The 14,631-nt window shown below is 51.6% G+C and overlaps 1 protein-coding gene across 1 annotated transcript in view; it reads left to right on the forward strand.

Moving 5' to 3' along the window:
- Window positions 1-14,631, forward strand: part of LOC119965026 (ran-binding protein 17-like) — a 1,262,848-nt gene that overhangs the window by 999,912 nt on the left and 248,305 nt on the right. The gene's annotated exons all lie outside the window — the stretch shown is intronic.

Here is a 14,631-nt window from a genome sequence, read left to right on the forward strand (position 1 = left end):
ACCAGAAATGGTGGCCTTTATCTTGGCCGCCACAGCCCTGTAGGAAGCACTGAGGCTGTATGAGCAGGAGCTGCTTGAGGAGGACCCTGCAGTGGCAGAGCCTGCCCCAGATGAACAGGAGGTGAAGATGGAGAACTGGTCAAGGAGAAGGTGAAAAGGAGGCACCGCCTGGCCTCGTGTGTACCGACAACACCGGTCATTCAATGATATGCCAGAACGGGCAGGCCGTTGAAGTCTCTGACTGAGCACGGGGACAGTGCAGCTTATCTGCCAGATCATGATGCACCTGGCATCGCGGTGGATGGGGGAGGACACCCACACCCGGTGGCCATCAAGGATGATGGTTGCCTTGAACCTTTACGCCACAGGGTCCTTCTAGGTGCTGAGTGGGGGCCTTTGCAGGATCTCACAAACCATGGTACACAGGTGCATCAGCACAATAACAGAAGCCCTGCATGCCTGGCCTCGATGTGGACCGAGCAGACCAGGATGCCCAGACCGCGGGGTTCGTCGCCAACGCTTGTGATGCCCACGGCCCAGGGGATGATTGACAGGAAGCATGTCGCCCTACGAGCCACGGCCCATGACGGTCTGGTCTTCACAAACCGAAAGGAGTTCCACCCGATAACCATGAGCCTCACATCATGCACATCTGCGCCCGATACCTGGGCAATGTGCAAGACACCTTCATCCTGGCACACTCAACGGTTCTTGACCTCTTCAAGGCGCACCCTCGGCTGAGAGGGGTGGTCCTGGGCGACAGTAGTTATCGTGGCTGATCTGGAGGCCCTCCACAATGACACCCATGCCACGACCAGGGGAGTGATCAAGCCGTGCTTCGGAATCCTGAAGATTTGGTTCAGCTGCCTGGACCACTCTGGAGGAGCCCTCCAGTACAGTGCTAGGAGAGTCTCCCACATCGTGGTGATCTGCTGTGTCCTCCACAACATCACGCAGCAGAGGGAGGGTGACCGCCAGGCCTCATCCAACGAGGAAGATGTGGGGGAGGGCAAGGATGGGCAGGTCTTGTGGGCTCTAGCATACACAGGAGCCTACACAACGTGTGAGCCAGGGCCGACGCGCCCAGGAATCGCCCTCAGGTTCACCAACTAAGGTTCGGCCAGCGGCACGGACATCCCATACCACCCCAACACCCATCCCCTCCCATGACCACCTCCCTGCACCCCCCCCCCTCCCCCCTCCCCGCCTGCTCCACTCTGGAGTCCGGGGGCTGGGTTGGCAGTAACAGTGTAACAGTAACCGTAACACCTGACTCCTACCCACAGTAGCACTTTCCACCATCCACCTGGTGATTCCTGCATGCGGGCTGGCCATTCCTTCACACGGTCCCACCGAACCTCTGAGGGGGTGGGGCGTGGGGGCACGGTGCGGGAGGAGAGAGGCACAGGACAAGGGGGCTATGGGGTGGAGCGGGATGGTGGTGGGCCACTGGAGCGGTGAGAGCTGACTGAACTAGGGTCCCTGGCCCATGCCCACCCACACCGTCTGTCCATTTCCCCAAAGCCCCCTCTGCAGCCAGCCAATCCCATCCCTCAAATCTATCTGACAAAGCACCGAGGCAGGTTGAAACGTTGTGAACAGGCGTTTATTGTAAAATGTGAACATATGTATACAGGTGTGTGCCCTAGGCCCTAACACTATACTGCACCTGTGTCAACTTAACTGGTGTCTTCCTTTCTGGGCTTAGGGGTCCTAACGTATAGGTGGATCCCCTGGCAGTACATCAGGAGTGGAGATGGCCTGGGCTGCGGTTCCCGCCCTGTAACTGGGTCCGCTTTGGCGGCACTCTTCTGGGGCGACTAGGCCTGGATCAGCCCAGCAGCTGCTCAGGTGTCCCAGGTAGCATGATGTCACTCTGTTCTACCCACTGTCCATCACCAGGGACAGGAGGGAGGGAGTCCAAGGTACTGTGGTGTTCCAGCACCTCCCTTACGGTAGTCACCGGCACGGGTCCCATCGCCTCCTCCTCCCTAGAGGTGGCCCTTAGGCTACTTCTTGTGACGGAGGTTCAAGCGGAGGTAATCCCTGAGGCTCCCCCGCCCCTGGCGCTCCCAGTCCTGGAGGCCCACCCCCATCTCGACTAGGGTCTCAATGCTCATGGCCCTGGAGCACTGGGAGTGCACTCCGTCGCTCTGGGACTGTCTGGGACATCACCCAGTGACAGATCCACCTCCTCTGTGCCTGGCTCAGGTCAGCCAGCGCCTGGGCAATGTCACCAACGCCCTCAGCCATGACCCGCTGCGACTGGGCCACGCTCTGGAGCATCACTGCAATGTCCAGGTGGCCCTGGTACATGGCAGCCCTGCCCTGGCTCTCGGCCACCAATGCACAGAGTGCCCCAGGCCTTGGACATCTTCACCCATGGCCGATACCTTCGCCCCCAAGGCCGCTACAATGGACGCCACTCATGCAGTGTTGGCCTGGGTGGCACGCATGGTTGGCACCACATCCTGCCCCTGTGCGGAATCTGCACATTCTCCCTGTGTCTGCATGGGTTTCCTCCGTGTGCTCCGGTTTCCTCCCACAATTACCGAAATACGTGCTGTTAGGTGAATTGGACATTCTGAATTCTCCCTCAGTGTACCCGAACAGGCACTAGAATGTGGCGACTACGGGCTTTTCACAGTAACTTCATTGCAGTGTTAATGTTGCAGTGTTAATGTAGCCTACTTGTGACAATGAAGATTATTATAATAGCCTTTTATTGTCACAAGTATGAAGTTACTGTGAAAAACCCCTAGTCGCCACATTCCTGTTCAGGTAAGCTGGTATGAGAATTGAACCCGCGCTGCTGGTCTTGTTCTGCATCACAAACCAGCTGTCTAGCCCACTGAGCTAAACCAGCCCCTATTATTATTATTGATCGAAGCCTTTGATTTACAGTTGGTGATGGTCTTCTTGCAGAGTCATTTGTTCAGTACACAGAAGCAGTTGCCTTTCTTCAGGAGAGCGACTTTAACTTTTATTAAACTAAGCCTTCAACTCGAAGGTTCACCTTCAGACCCTTTGTCTCACTTCAAACCCGGCTTCTAGCCCATGGTTTGACTTCAATCCTTTGCAGAATCGAGGGAATGATTTCCAGTCTTACTGGAGAGAGAAGAGTTCTTCCACTGGATTTTTAGAGAGAATACATCTGAAAAGAGAGAGAGACATATAGAGTTCCTCCTTCCAAACTTCAGAACCAAAAGTGGAACGAGAAACTCAGCCTTATCTCTGAAAAAACATCTCAGTGAGATCAATAGCATTCACCACTGGTTACCATGCAAAGAACAGCGGGCGCAATTCTCCGCACTCACGACGGTGCGGAGAAGAGCGGGAGTCGTAAATTTTTACGGCCACGCTAGTCTGACGCCCTCCCGCTATTCTCCCCCCCCCCACGCCCGACTCCCGATACGAATCGCTGCCGCCGGGCGCAATTCTCCGCACTCACGACGGTGCGGAGAATAGCGTGGCTCGTAAAATTTTACGGCCACGCTCGTCTGACGCCCTCCCGCTATTCTCCCCCCCCCCCCCACGCCCGACTCCCGATACGAATCGCTGCCGCCGTTTTTTTACGGCCAGCAGCGATTCTCAGCTGTCCGATGGGCCGAGTTCCAAGCCCTTTACGTCTGTTTTTACGAACGGCAAACACACTTGGTCTGGCCGTTCGTAAAAACGGCCGTAAAGTGCCGATTTTTAAAACCATGGCACCGATTGGCACGGCAGTACCACGGCCGTGCCAAGGGTGCCATGGGCCCGCGATCGGTGGGTACCGATCGCGGGCAGCGGGTCCGATGCCCGCGCACTCTTTGTCCCTCCGCCGCCCCGCTGTATCACTTCGCGGGGCGGCTGAGGGGCATCCCGGCCCGCGCATGCGCGGGTTTCGCGCAAATGCGCGATGACGTCATCCGCGCATGCGCGGGTTGGAGTCCTCCAATCCGCGCATGTGCGGCTGACGTCATATGACGCGTCAGCCGGCGCAAACTCTGGCAAGCGGGCTTAACAAAATTCGTTAAGCCCGCGATGCCGGAGTTTACGGCGGCGGCATGCTAGCCCCGACCGGGGACCAGAATCGGTTCTCGGTCGGGGAGGGGGGGGGCTGGCGTCAAACCCGCCCGGATTTGACGCCAGCCTTACGATTTCTCTCCCTCTGGGAGAATCGCGCCCGCCGTTTTTTTACGGCCAGCAGCGATTCTCAGCTGGCCGATGGGCCGAGTTCCAAGCCCTTTACGGCTGTTTTTACGAACGGCAAACACACCTGGTCTGGCCGTTCGTAAAAACGGCCGTAAAGTGCCGATTTTTGAAACCATGGCACCGATTGGCACGGCAGTACCACGGCCGTGCCAAGGGTGCCATGGGCCCGCGATCGGTGGGCACCGATCGCGGGCAGCGGGTCCGATACCCGCGCACTCTTTGTCCTTCCGCCGCCCCGCTGTATCACTTCGCGGGGCGGCTGAGGGGCATCCCGGCCCGCGCATGCGCGGGTTTCGCGCAAATGCGCGATGACGTCATCCGCGCATGCGCGGGTTGGAGTCTTCCAATCCGCGCATGCGCGGCTGACGTCATGTGACGCGTCAGCCGGCGCAAACTCTGGCAAGCGGGCTTAACGAAATTCGTGAAGCCCGCGATGCCGGAGTTTACGGCGGCGGCATGCTAGCCCCGACCGGGGACCAGAATCGGTTCCCGGTCGGGGAGGGTGAGGCTGGCATCAAACCCGCCCGGATTTGACGCCAGCCTTACGATATCTCCCTCTCTGGGAGAATCGCGCCCAGCATTTCAAGTCAGTTCATTGAACGGCAGCTAAGTCAATTAAATCTCTCCTGCTGCTCCAGTACTCTGCTCGAATTAAAGGCACAGGCCACCTACAAGCTGCTGTGTCTTAAAGTCCCAGGTCCATTAATCATCCATGAATCAAAATGGTAATTGCAAAAATAAAAGAAAGGGGGAATAATGGAATGGAATAAAAAGGGAATAAACAGGAGGGACCCAAAAAATATCTCCCTCTTAAAAGAATGAAACTTCAGGGCACGGACGGTTAATTACGAGGTATGTAAGACATAAATCACAAACACATACCCACCTAAATCATCCCCATTATACAAGCCCCCTTCCCAACCTCCACACTGGTAACTAGTCAGCCTATAAATGCATGACAAAGCATCCACAATCACGGTATCCTTTCCTGGAACCTATACAATTTTAATATTAAACTGTCGGAATGATAAACTGCAACAGAATAATCTTGCGCTCTGGGTTTTAAATTGTTCTATTAATGCAAGAGATTTAATAATCTGGGAAAGTCCAGAATGGCCAGCACAGGTTCATCCTCCCACGTCAATCTCGCAAATTCTACTTGGCGTTCCGTGGACCACAGCGGCTTCATTTGTTTCTGCAACATATACAACATGCATTGATCTTCAAACTCCAACTGAGCCACTTTCCGTGGTTTTGGTGGAGACAGATGTGGTTTCAGTGGTTCCAACTTTCTTATGTCTACGCCATGATTAGTTAACGGAGTGCCTCCTGGTGTTTTCCTACAACTCTGTCGATACCCTTTCAGTACCTTTATCACACCTGTCTTTTTCTGTCTCTCGTATAATGCACTCAGTCTTTCCTGATCACCCAGCGAATGTTTAACCAAATTTCGAGGATCTTCTACAAACAAACTACAAGTAGGATCATCAATGCTGAGGGAAATGTTTGGTTCATTTTTAACTAATAAACACTCTCCAGCCCCTCCTGCTTTGCATTCCCTCTTGTCCTTCACATGGTTACCTTGAGCAACCATGAGGGTTCAAATTGTTCAGAGTTGATTGACTTCATATGAACCATTTTTTGTCTTGCAGTTTTTACCTCCTCATTGAAGTTTTCCTAATCACAGTCTTATCCCCATTTGGTGATATGGACTGAAACAATTTGAGCTTTCCAAATTATAATTGTTCTTTACTTTCAGAATCCGAGGATGCCACACTATTGTCTCTATGAACTTCCTGGCTATTGTTAACATACACGGTGGCAGCACCACCATGATGGCTCTCCATCCACCTTCCTCTGAGTTTTTAAAAGGAATTATTTACTGATTAGTACATCTCAAAGAACAAAGAAAAGTACAGCACAGGAATAGGCCCTTCGGCCCTCCAAGCCTATGCCAATCATAATGCCCTAACAAAAAAACAGCATATCACATACTTCATTCCTCACACCAGCTCCCACAGCAGAGTTTACCTCAGATCTCTGTGGTGGTATGGATATGAGCACTGCCATTGGTGCAGAGCACTGGCTTCCCATTGGCTCTGGCTGGTCATGTGCCTCTCGTCCGATTGGTTGGGACTAGTCATGTGACTGCTCTCCAATTGGTCGAGAGGCAAGTAGGCCCGCCTCCGAGGCGGGGTATAAGTACCCAGAGTTCTCAGCGGTCGGCCTTTCTCTGTAGTCGACCACCGGGCTAACAACTAGCTGATTAAAGCCACAGTTCGGATCCTAATTGTGTCTTGAGTCGAATTGATGGTACATCAGTCTCCAAAGTCCAGTTAAAGTTAGTCTGCCCTGTAGTATTCTCCACTTTTGTTCCCTTTTCAGAATCATCCTTAGAACCCCCACAAGTCCCATGTGCTTTCCTTACAATTTCCAACATGCTGATTGAACGTGTCCCACCTTATTACAATGGTAACACTAGGCTTCCAAGTCTCATCCCCACCCTCAGTACTTTCCTTGCTGGTTTGAGGAGATCTTCGAGCACTCCCAGCTATCCATTCCTTTCCTTGGTTCCCTGCCTTCCTTTCCCTCTCTCACTTCCTATCTTTTTTTAAATTGTGGGGGTGATGAAGCTGAAGGTTCAAATTTACAGATGGGCTCATAATCGTCAGCTATAATTGCTGCCGGTCAAGCAGTTTCACCCTCTGGTCTTCAACATGGATTCTCATCATAGAATTCCTAAATTCTCCAAAGAGAATAACCTCTCTCAGATAGTTTCAACTCCCAATGCTCGTACCCACCTATCAAAATTGCTCTGCTTAACCCTTTCAAATTCTGCAGAAGCCTGTCAGGCCTGTCTCTTTAAATTCAAAATTGTTGCCCTAATGCTTCAGGAACCAAGACATATGCATACAGAATAGCCCTCCATACCACATCATAATTCTTAGACTACCGCTCTGATAGGGAAGCATAAACCTCCTTTGCCCATTCCGTCAGTTTACTCTGCAGGGGTAATGTCCACTTTTCTCTTGGCCACACCGTTTGGGTTGCTATTTTTTCAAAAGACCTAAAAAGGTTTTCTACCTCCTTCTCATCAAACTTTGTGAAGGTCTGTATGAATTAAATATATTGCCACTGGGCTCCATGCTAGGATTAGGGACCCTGACAGCTGGGCGAGTGAGGGAGGGGGCAGGGAGAACAGGGAGTGGAGGGTGGGTAGGCCTGTTGTGACAGAGGCTTCACATATTTCAGGTGTGAATTGATTTACTGGTGAACATTTTAATGTGACAATTATCCATTCCCTGAACTACGAATAGTCACCTCACCAGTGCCCACTCAGTGCTCCTAAACCTTTGTGATCCTCCATGGCCTGCTCAAGGTGTGTCCCCGGGATGCACATCAGGGGCTGGATTCTCCGACCCCCCGCCGGGTCGGTGAATCACCGGGGGCCGGCGTGAATCCCACGCCCGCCGGCCGCCAAATTCTCCGGCACCAGAGATTTGGTGGGGCGGGAATCGCGCCGGTCGGCGCCCCCCCACCCCCCGGCGATTCTCTGGCCCGTGATGGGCCGAAGTCACGCTGCTGTAATTCCGGTCCCAGCGGCGTGAATCAAACCACCTCCCCTACTGGCAGGACTGGCGAGTGGGCTCTGGGGTCCTGGGGGGGTCGCGGGGCGATGTGGCCCCGGGGGGTGCCACCACGGTGGCCTGCGATCGGGGCCCACCGATCCGCGGGCGGGCCTGTGCCGTGGTGGCACTCTTTTCCTTCCACGTTGGCCATAGCCTTCGCAATGGCCGACGCGGAAGTGACCCCCTCCTCTGTGCATGCATGCCACTGACTTCCGCCAGCTGGCGAATCCCTTCGGCCCTGGCTGGCATGGCGCCAAAGGCCTTCCACGCCAGCCGGCGGGACGGGAACCACTCTGGCGTGGGCCTGGCCCCTCAAGGTAAGTGCTTAGCCCCTAAAGGTGCGGAGAAATCCGCACCTTTGGGGCGGCCCAATGCCCGAGTAGTTCACGCCACTCCATCCCGCCGGGACCCCACCGCCCCGCCGGGTAGGGGAGAATCCAGCCCTAAAGGTGAAGGCAGCTTTCTGCCTTCTGTGCCCTGTGGCCTTTGGTGCCTTTTGCGGTTGTCCTCTGGAAGGCCCGGTGCTGGAGTACCCTGGTCGACTTTCTGGTATCATAGGTGTTCCTGTGCCAGCCTGTTCTGCCCACTGCCCTTGAGATGTGCCGGTGTCAGATGCGGGGGCAGCTCGGTCACACAGTGGTTAGCACAGGTTCGATTCCCGGCTTGGGTCACTGTCTGTGTGGAGTCTGCGGATCCTCCCCGTGTCTGCGTGGATTTCCTCCGGGTGCTCCGGTTTCCTCCTACAGTCCAAAGATGTGCAGGTTAGGTGGATTGGCCATGATAAATTGCCCTTAGTGTCCAAAACGGTTATGTGAGTTTACTGGGTTACGGGCATACGGCGTAGGTGTGGGCTTAGGTGGGGTGCTCTTGATGGGCCAGCGGCCTCCTTCTGCACTGTAAATTCTATGATCAGGAGAGGGGGACTCAGAATGACTGGAGATGGCCTGAGTCTCCTGGGTGGAAAGCTCTGGGAGGGACTCTATTGGGTGGATATGCAACTGGAGTGAGTTTCAGAAGCTTTTGAGGCTTCTGACGCTGTCAGTTCTGGAGCCCCCACAACTCCTTTACAGATACATTGGTGACTATTTTGGTGTTGCGTTATGCTCTCTCCCAGATCTGGAAAAATTCAGCAACTTCGCTTCCAGTTTCCGCCCCTCCATCACCTTCACCTGGTCAATCTCAGGCACTTCCCTTCCCTTCCTTGATCTTTCTGTTTCCATTTCCGGAGATAGACTATCCATTAATATCCACTACAAGCCCACTGACTCCCACAGCTAACTGGACTACAGCTCTTCGCACCCTACACCCTGTAAAGAATCCATCCCTTTCTCTCAACTCCTTTGCCTCCGTCGCATTTGTTCCGATGATGCCACTTTCCAAAATGGTGCTTCGAAAATGTGTTCCTTCTTCCTCAACCGTGATTTCACACCTACAGTTGTGGACAGGGCCCTCAACAGTGTGCGGTCCATCTCCCACACCACCACCCTCGCCCCCTCCACTCCCTCCCAGAACAAGGATAGAGTCCCCCTCGTTCTCACATTTCATCCCACCAGCCTCCGTATGCAAAGCTTAATCCCCTGCCATTTTCGCCAACTCCTGCGTGATGACACCACCAAACACATCTTCCCTTCACTCCGTCTGTCAGCATTCCGCAGAGACCGTTCCCTCCGAGCCAATCTAGTCCACTCCTCCACCATACCCAGTATCTCTCCCATCACCCATGGCACCTTCCCATGCAATCGCAGAAGGTGTAACACCTACCCCTTTACCTCTTCCATGCTTAACATCCCAGGCCCAAAACACACATTCCAGGTTAAGCAGCGTTTCACTTGCATCTCTTCAAATTTGGTCCACTGAATTTGCTGCTCCCAATCTGATCTCCTCTATATTAGAGATACCAAACGCAGACTGGGTGATCGCTTTGCAGAGCATCTTCGGTCTGTGTGCATTCAGGGCCCTGACCTTCCTGTTGCTTGCCATTTTAACAAAAGACCCTGCTCCCATGTCCACATGTCTGTTCTTGGCCTGCTGCAATGTTCCAGTGAAGCGCAACGCAAACTGGAGGAACAACATCTCATCTTCCGATTAGGCACACTACAGCCTTCTGGCCTGAACATCGAATTCAACAACTTCAGATGATCAGCCCCACCTCGACCCATTTGCTTTCATTTCATTTTAACTGTCTTTTACCATTTCTTTCTTTGTTAATATATATTTAAATTCCCCCCCCCCCATCTTATCCACCTTTCCTTCACCTTTCTCCTCTTTGCTTTCCCCTTCCCCAACCCCCACATCTACAGTTCATCCTCCGATGTTAGTTTCCCTGCTGTTTGACCTTTTACATCTTTTGTCCTCTCTGGGGACTGCCATTAACATTCTTTCTCCTTGGTATCTGTGGCCATTAGCACCCAGTTTCCCTGGGTTTCTGTGGCTATGACTTTTCTTTCATTCGCACTCCACAGTATAAATATTTCCCACTTTCTCTGTCTGTTCGCTTTGCCATAGTCATCAGACTCAAAACATTCACTCTTTTCTCTCTCTACAGATGATGCCAGACTTGCTGAGATTTTCCAGCATTTTCTCTTTCGATGGTACTCTGTGACTGGGCCAAGCTTGCGAGTGCATCAGCAATGTCCACCTGAATCTGGGACACGTCCCTCAGCGAATGAGACATGATGTTGACGCTCTCAGCCATGCCTTGGACACCACCACTCAAGGCTCGGATATTGTGCTCCAAGTATTCCACTGACGTCACCATCCTAGCAGCGTTGGCCTCGGTGCCACGCAATACTGGCACCATCTCCTGCACCTGACGCCTTTGGGACTCCAACAATCAGCCTTGCAGTCCCAGGAGTGTCGGTGACACCTCCCCCTGAATCTTACGGCTCTGGCTTATCAGCTGCTGCAGCTCAGGAAGAACCCTGTCCAGAGAGAAAGCATTCCTTTCACTTCCGAGATCTAAACACTTCTGCCCTGTTCTCTCAGAAAGCACCATGCAGGTACCAATCACTGACCGTTGTCAGGTTGAACACTGTCCCTGGCCAACCAACTGGTCCTAAGATCCACTCAGTGTCTGACCTCCCCTCTCCAAAACCAAAACATGGGAACACAGTGTCCTGACAAACGGACTGTTTCAACCTTGAGTCTTCTACTTAAAGGCACATTCTGATTATGGGTCCACGGACAAACATAATAAAATAACATAAAAGAAATGGGAACAAAGGAAATAAACAGCAAGTGTAGAGGTGACAAAAACATGGATGAGGATTTTAGTGAGCGAGAAGCAGGGATGGAGATGGGTGATACTATGGAGGTGATCGGCATAAGTTAAAGAAGGTACAGGATTGAAAGCTTAGCTCAGGGTCATGTAGAACTCAAGGCTGCTTACAATCTGATTCAGTCTGATCAGTAACCAGTAAGCGAGATGGAATCAGTAGCAAGGTATAGATTTTGTGGCAGGGTCAGAAGATGTTGTCTTCTGTCTTCCCGGTACTTCACTGCAAGGAAATTGTGACTTAGTCTTAACTGGATATCAGGCTAGCAGTCTGACTATGTGGAGGCAAGGGATGGGTCAAGAGAGGTAGTTGAGAGGTAGAACCTGGTGTCATCAATGTAAATTAGGAAGCTGATCTAATGTATTTTAATACTGTTGCCAAAAAGTAGCATACAGATGAGTAAAACACAAAGGCCAAGGCTAGACCGAGAAATGGTGTAGGGCAGTGTTCTTCAAACTCGGGGGCGCGACCCGCGGGTGGGTCGCAGGCGGGTGTCGGGAGGGTCACGGAGCCGTCCTTAACAGCGCTCCCTATCGCGCGAATCAGTCGCAACAGCCGGCTTTTAATAACGCCGGCTGCAAGCGGCCTTCAAAATGATCGGGCACGCATGCGCAATGCGGCTGATTTTTTTAAAATATGTTCGTGGCCATTTTGAAGGCCGCTTGCAGCCGGCGTTATTAAAAGCTGGCTGCTGCAGAGACACAGAAGATTTTTTTACCTAATCTATCTAATCTTCCTGCCTAAAGAGAGGCAGAGGGCAAGTCACGGCCCCCCTCCATTTTGTTAGCAGCAAACAAGCAACAGGACAGTAAAGTTTAAAATGGATCATTTTGTTATAAGGAAGAGAGGACCAGAGACACAAACAGGCCAGGATCTCACAATTATACCTGCTGAAGAGAGTGGCTCAGGAGAATCCACAGCAGGACAAAGCAGTGTTGGTGTGAGCTGTTCAGGAGAATCCACAACAGGACAAAGCAGTGTTAGTGTGAGCTGTTCAGGAGGGTCCACAGCAGGACAAAGCAGTGGTGGTGTGAGCTGTTCAGGAGGGTCCACAGCAGGACAAAGCAGTGGTGGTGTGAGCTGTTCAGGAGGGTCCATACCAGGACAAAGCAGTGGTGGTGTGAGCTGCACAGGAGAATCCACAGCAGGACAAAGCAGTGTTGGTGTGAGCTGTTCAGGAGGGTCCACAGCAGGACAAAGCAGTGTTGGTGTGAGCTGTTCAGGAGGGTCCATACCAGAACAAAGCAGTGTTGGTTGTCATAATATACACAACAGTATATGATGGTGCAGACACATACACTGACTGACACACTGCAAGACCAATCAACACACACAACACAGCAGCCAATCACCAGATACGGCACGCTCACTATAAAACCAGAGGGCACTAGTTTTCCTGCTCATTCGGGATGCAGCCTCTGAGACAGACAGAGCCCGCAGTCAGTAGCACAAACATCCACCATGTGCTAGCAGTACAGGCTGGTCAGGTTAGGCATAGGGCTTCAATCAATCTAACATAGTGTCGACCCACAGTGCAAGTATTTTCAACAGCTCTTAGTTAAATAAAATAGAGTTGTACAAGTGTTGGTAGCCTGTCTCTGTTACTGCTAAGGTAAACGCAGTCTCCACAGATCCAGAGTACCCAACACATCATTGGTGTGAGCTGTTCAGGAGGGTCCACACCAGGACAAAGCAGTGTTGGTGTGAGCTCCAGGGCCTCTGGTGAACAGCCCATTAAGAAGAAACTGAAATCAGGCACAAAGCAGTAGAAAGACGATTTTTTTAAGGTATAGATTTATTAATTGTGCCATTGCAAATCAGGATGCAAGTTATATCCATGTGCGTTATATGCTCGCAAATTTAAGTTTAAAACCCTCAAAACTTCAAAAAGCATGGCGAGTTTGAGGACAATCCTCTTGATTTTTTTCAAGGGATGCAACGAGAACTTAAATCGTCGGCTGAAGTCCTCAGCAGAAATGTTACTTGAACGACAAAGTACAATTAGCCTCTTAGATGATAGCTTAATGTGTAGCTAAAGAGAAAATGCCCCACACTATAGCAGAGAGATTAATTCTCCCTGCAGCATTAGATATAGGGCGGAATTCTCCCCCCCCCCCCCCCCCCCCACCTCTCCACGCCGGGGGGAGAATCACCGGGGTGCCGAGCGAGTCCCGCCACGCCGCCCCAGCACCCGCACGCAATTCTCCCATTCCCCCCCAAACCGGCGCAGCGAGGTGAATCCTGAGGAAGGAACAGTGCTCCGAAAACTAGTGTTTGAAACAAACCTGTTGGACTTTAACCTGGTGTTGTAAGACTTCTTACTGTCCAAAAGAAGAAATTGAGCTTATGCGTCTCAGCTGTGACAGCATATTAAAAACACGGCACAAGTCAATGAGGTTGTCAGCATTCTGGAGTAGCATCTCTGAGGAGTATCCGGAGCTGAGTAAAACAAGCATTTTGTTGCTCTTGCCCTTCACAACGACCTACATGTGCGAGGTTGGATTTTGCATTCTCACAAAGATGAAGATGCCACAAAGGAACCGGTTGAATCCTTCACCCGATATGCGCATTTCCCTCTCTTCCTTTGAACCTGATTGGAGTGAGATTGTGAGGACCAAGCAGGCTCACCTCTCGCAATAGTAAGAAAAAATGGCGGGTCGCGAGGGTCGGCCAGCGTGGGTCGCAAAGGTCGGCCGGGTTGGGTCCCGAAGGTTGGCTGGTTGGTAAAAATGGGTCCCCGGAAATAAAGTTTGAAGAACACTGGTGTAGGGGTGAGAACAGAAACCATTGCTCGTTCACCTGGCAGCAGAGACAGGCGCCAGGGACAGCGGCTAGGGCTACAATTGGATAGGTAAGAAAGGAACCAAGAGAAAATAACCTCAATGAGTTTGGAAATGAAGGATAGGCGTGTGAAAGGAGGTTAGTCAAAGGCTACAGAGATATTGAGAAGGAAGAAGAGTCAGTGTACCAAATTCATAATTACAGAGGATGTCACATGCGACTTCAGTCAGGGCCTAATATGTGGTGGAGTGATTCAAACATGGAGTTGCTAGAAAGATCAAGGGCACCAGGTACACTTTGAAGAGGAAAGGGAGATTGAAGATGGAGCCACAGTTTGCAAGATCAGAGGATTTGTTATGTCAATGAAAAGTCCATTGTCGTTTAAATTCCTGGGTCATGTTTGCCATCTGTTGACCTCTCTAGACCATTCATGATGTGCAACATCTGATGTAATTAACTGCAGATTATACCTCCAGTAATTTTATATTGGGGATCCCACAATTGTTAACCCTGTAACATTTCCATTTTGGACCAAGCTTTCAGGACTCACTGGCATTCCCATTCATGCCTCAGCATTTTGAAAGTCACTCTTGAATTGACAATTATCATGCAGGGTTTTATATCACATAGACTCATCCATTTTGGCTTCGCTATGGGAAAGAATTTTATTCAGATCCTATTTTTCAGAAACATCTCATAGTATTGTACAGAAACAGAATCACATTGAAATGCAGCGCCTATCATGTATGCAA

The sequence above is a fragment of the Scyliorhinus canicula genome, chromosome 4 (assembly GCF_902713615.1).
Source record: "Scyliorhinus canicula chromosome 4, sScyCan1.1, whole genome shotgun sequence".
Lineage (NCBI taxonomy): Eukaryota > Metazoa > Chordata > Chondrichthyes > Carcharhiniformes > Scyliorhinidae > Scyliorhinus > Scyliorhinus canicula.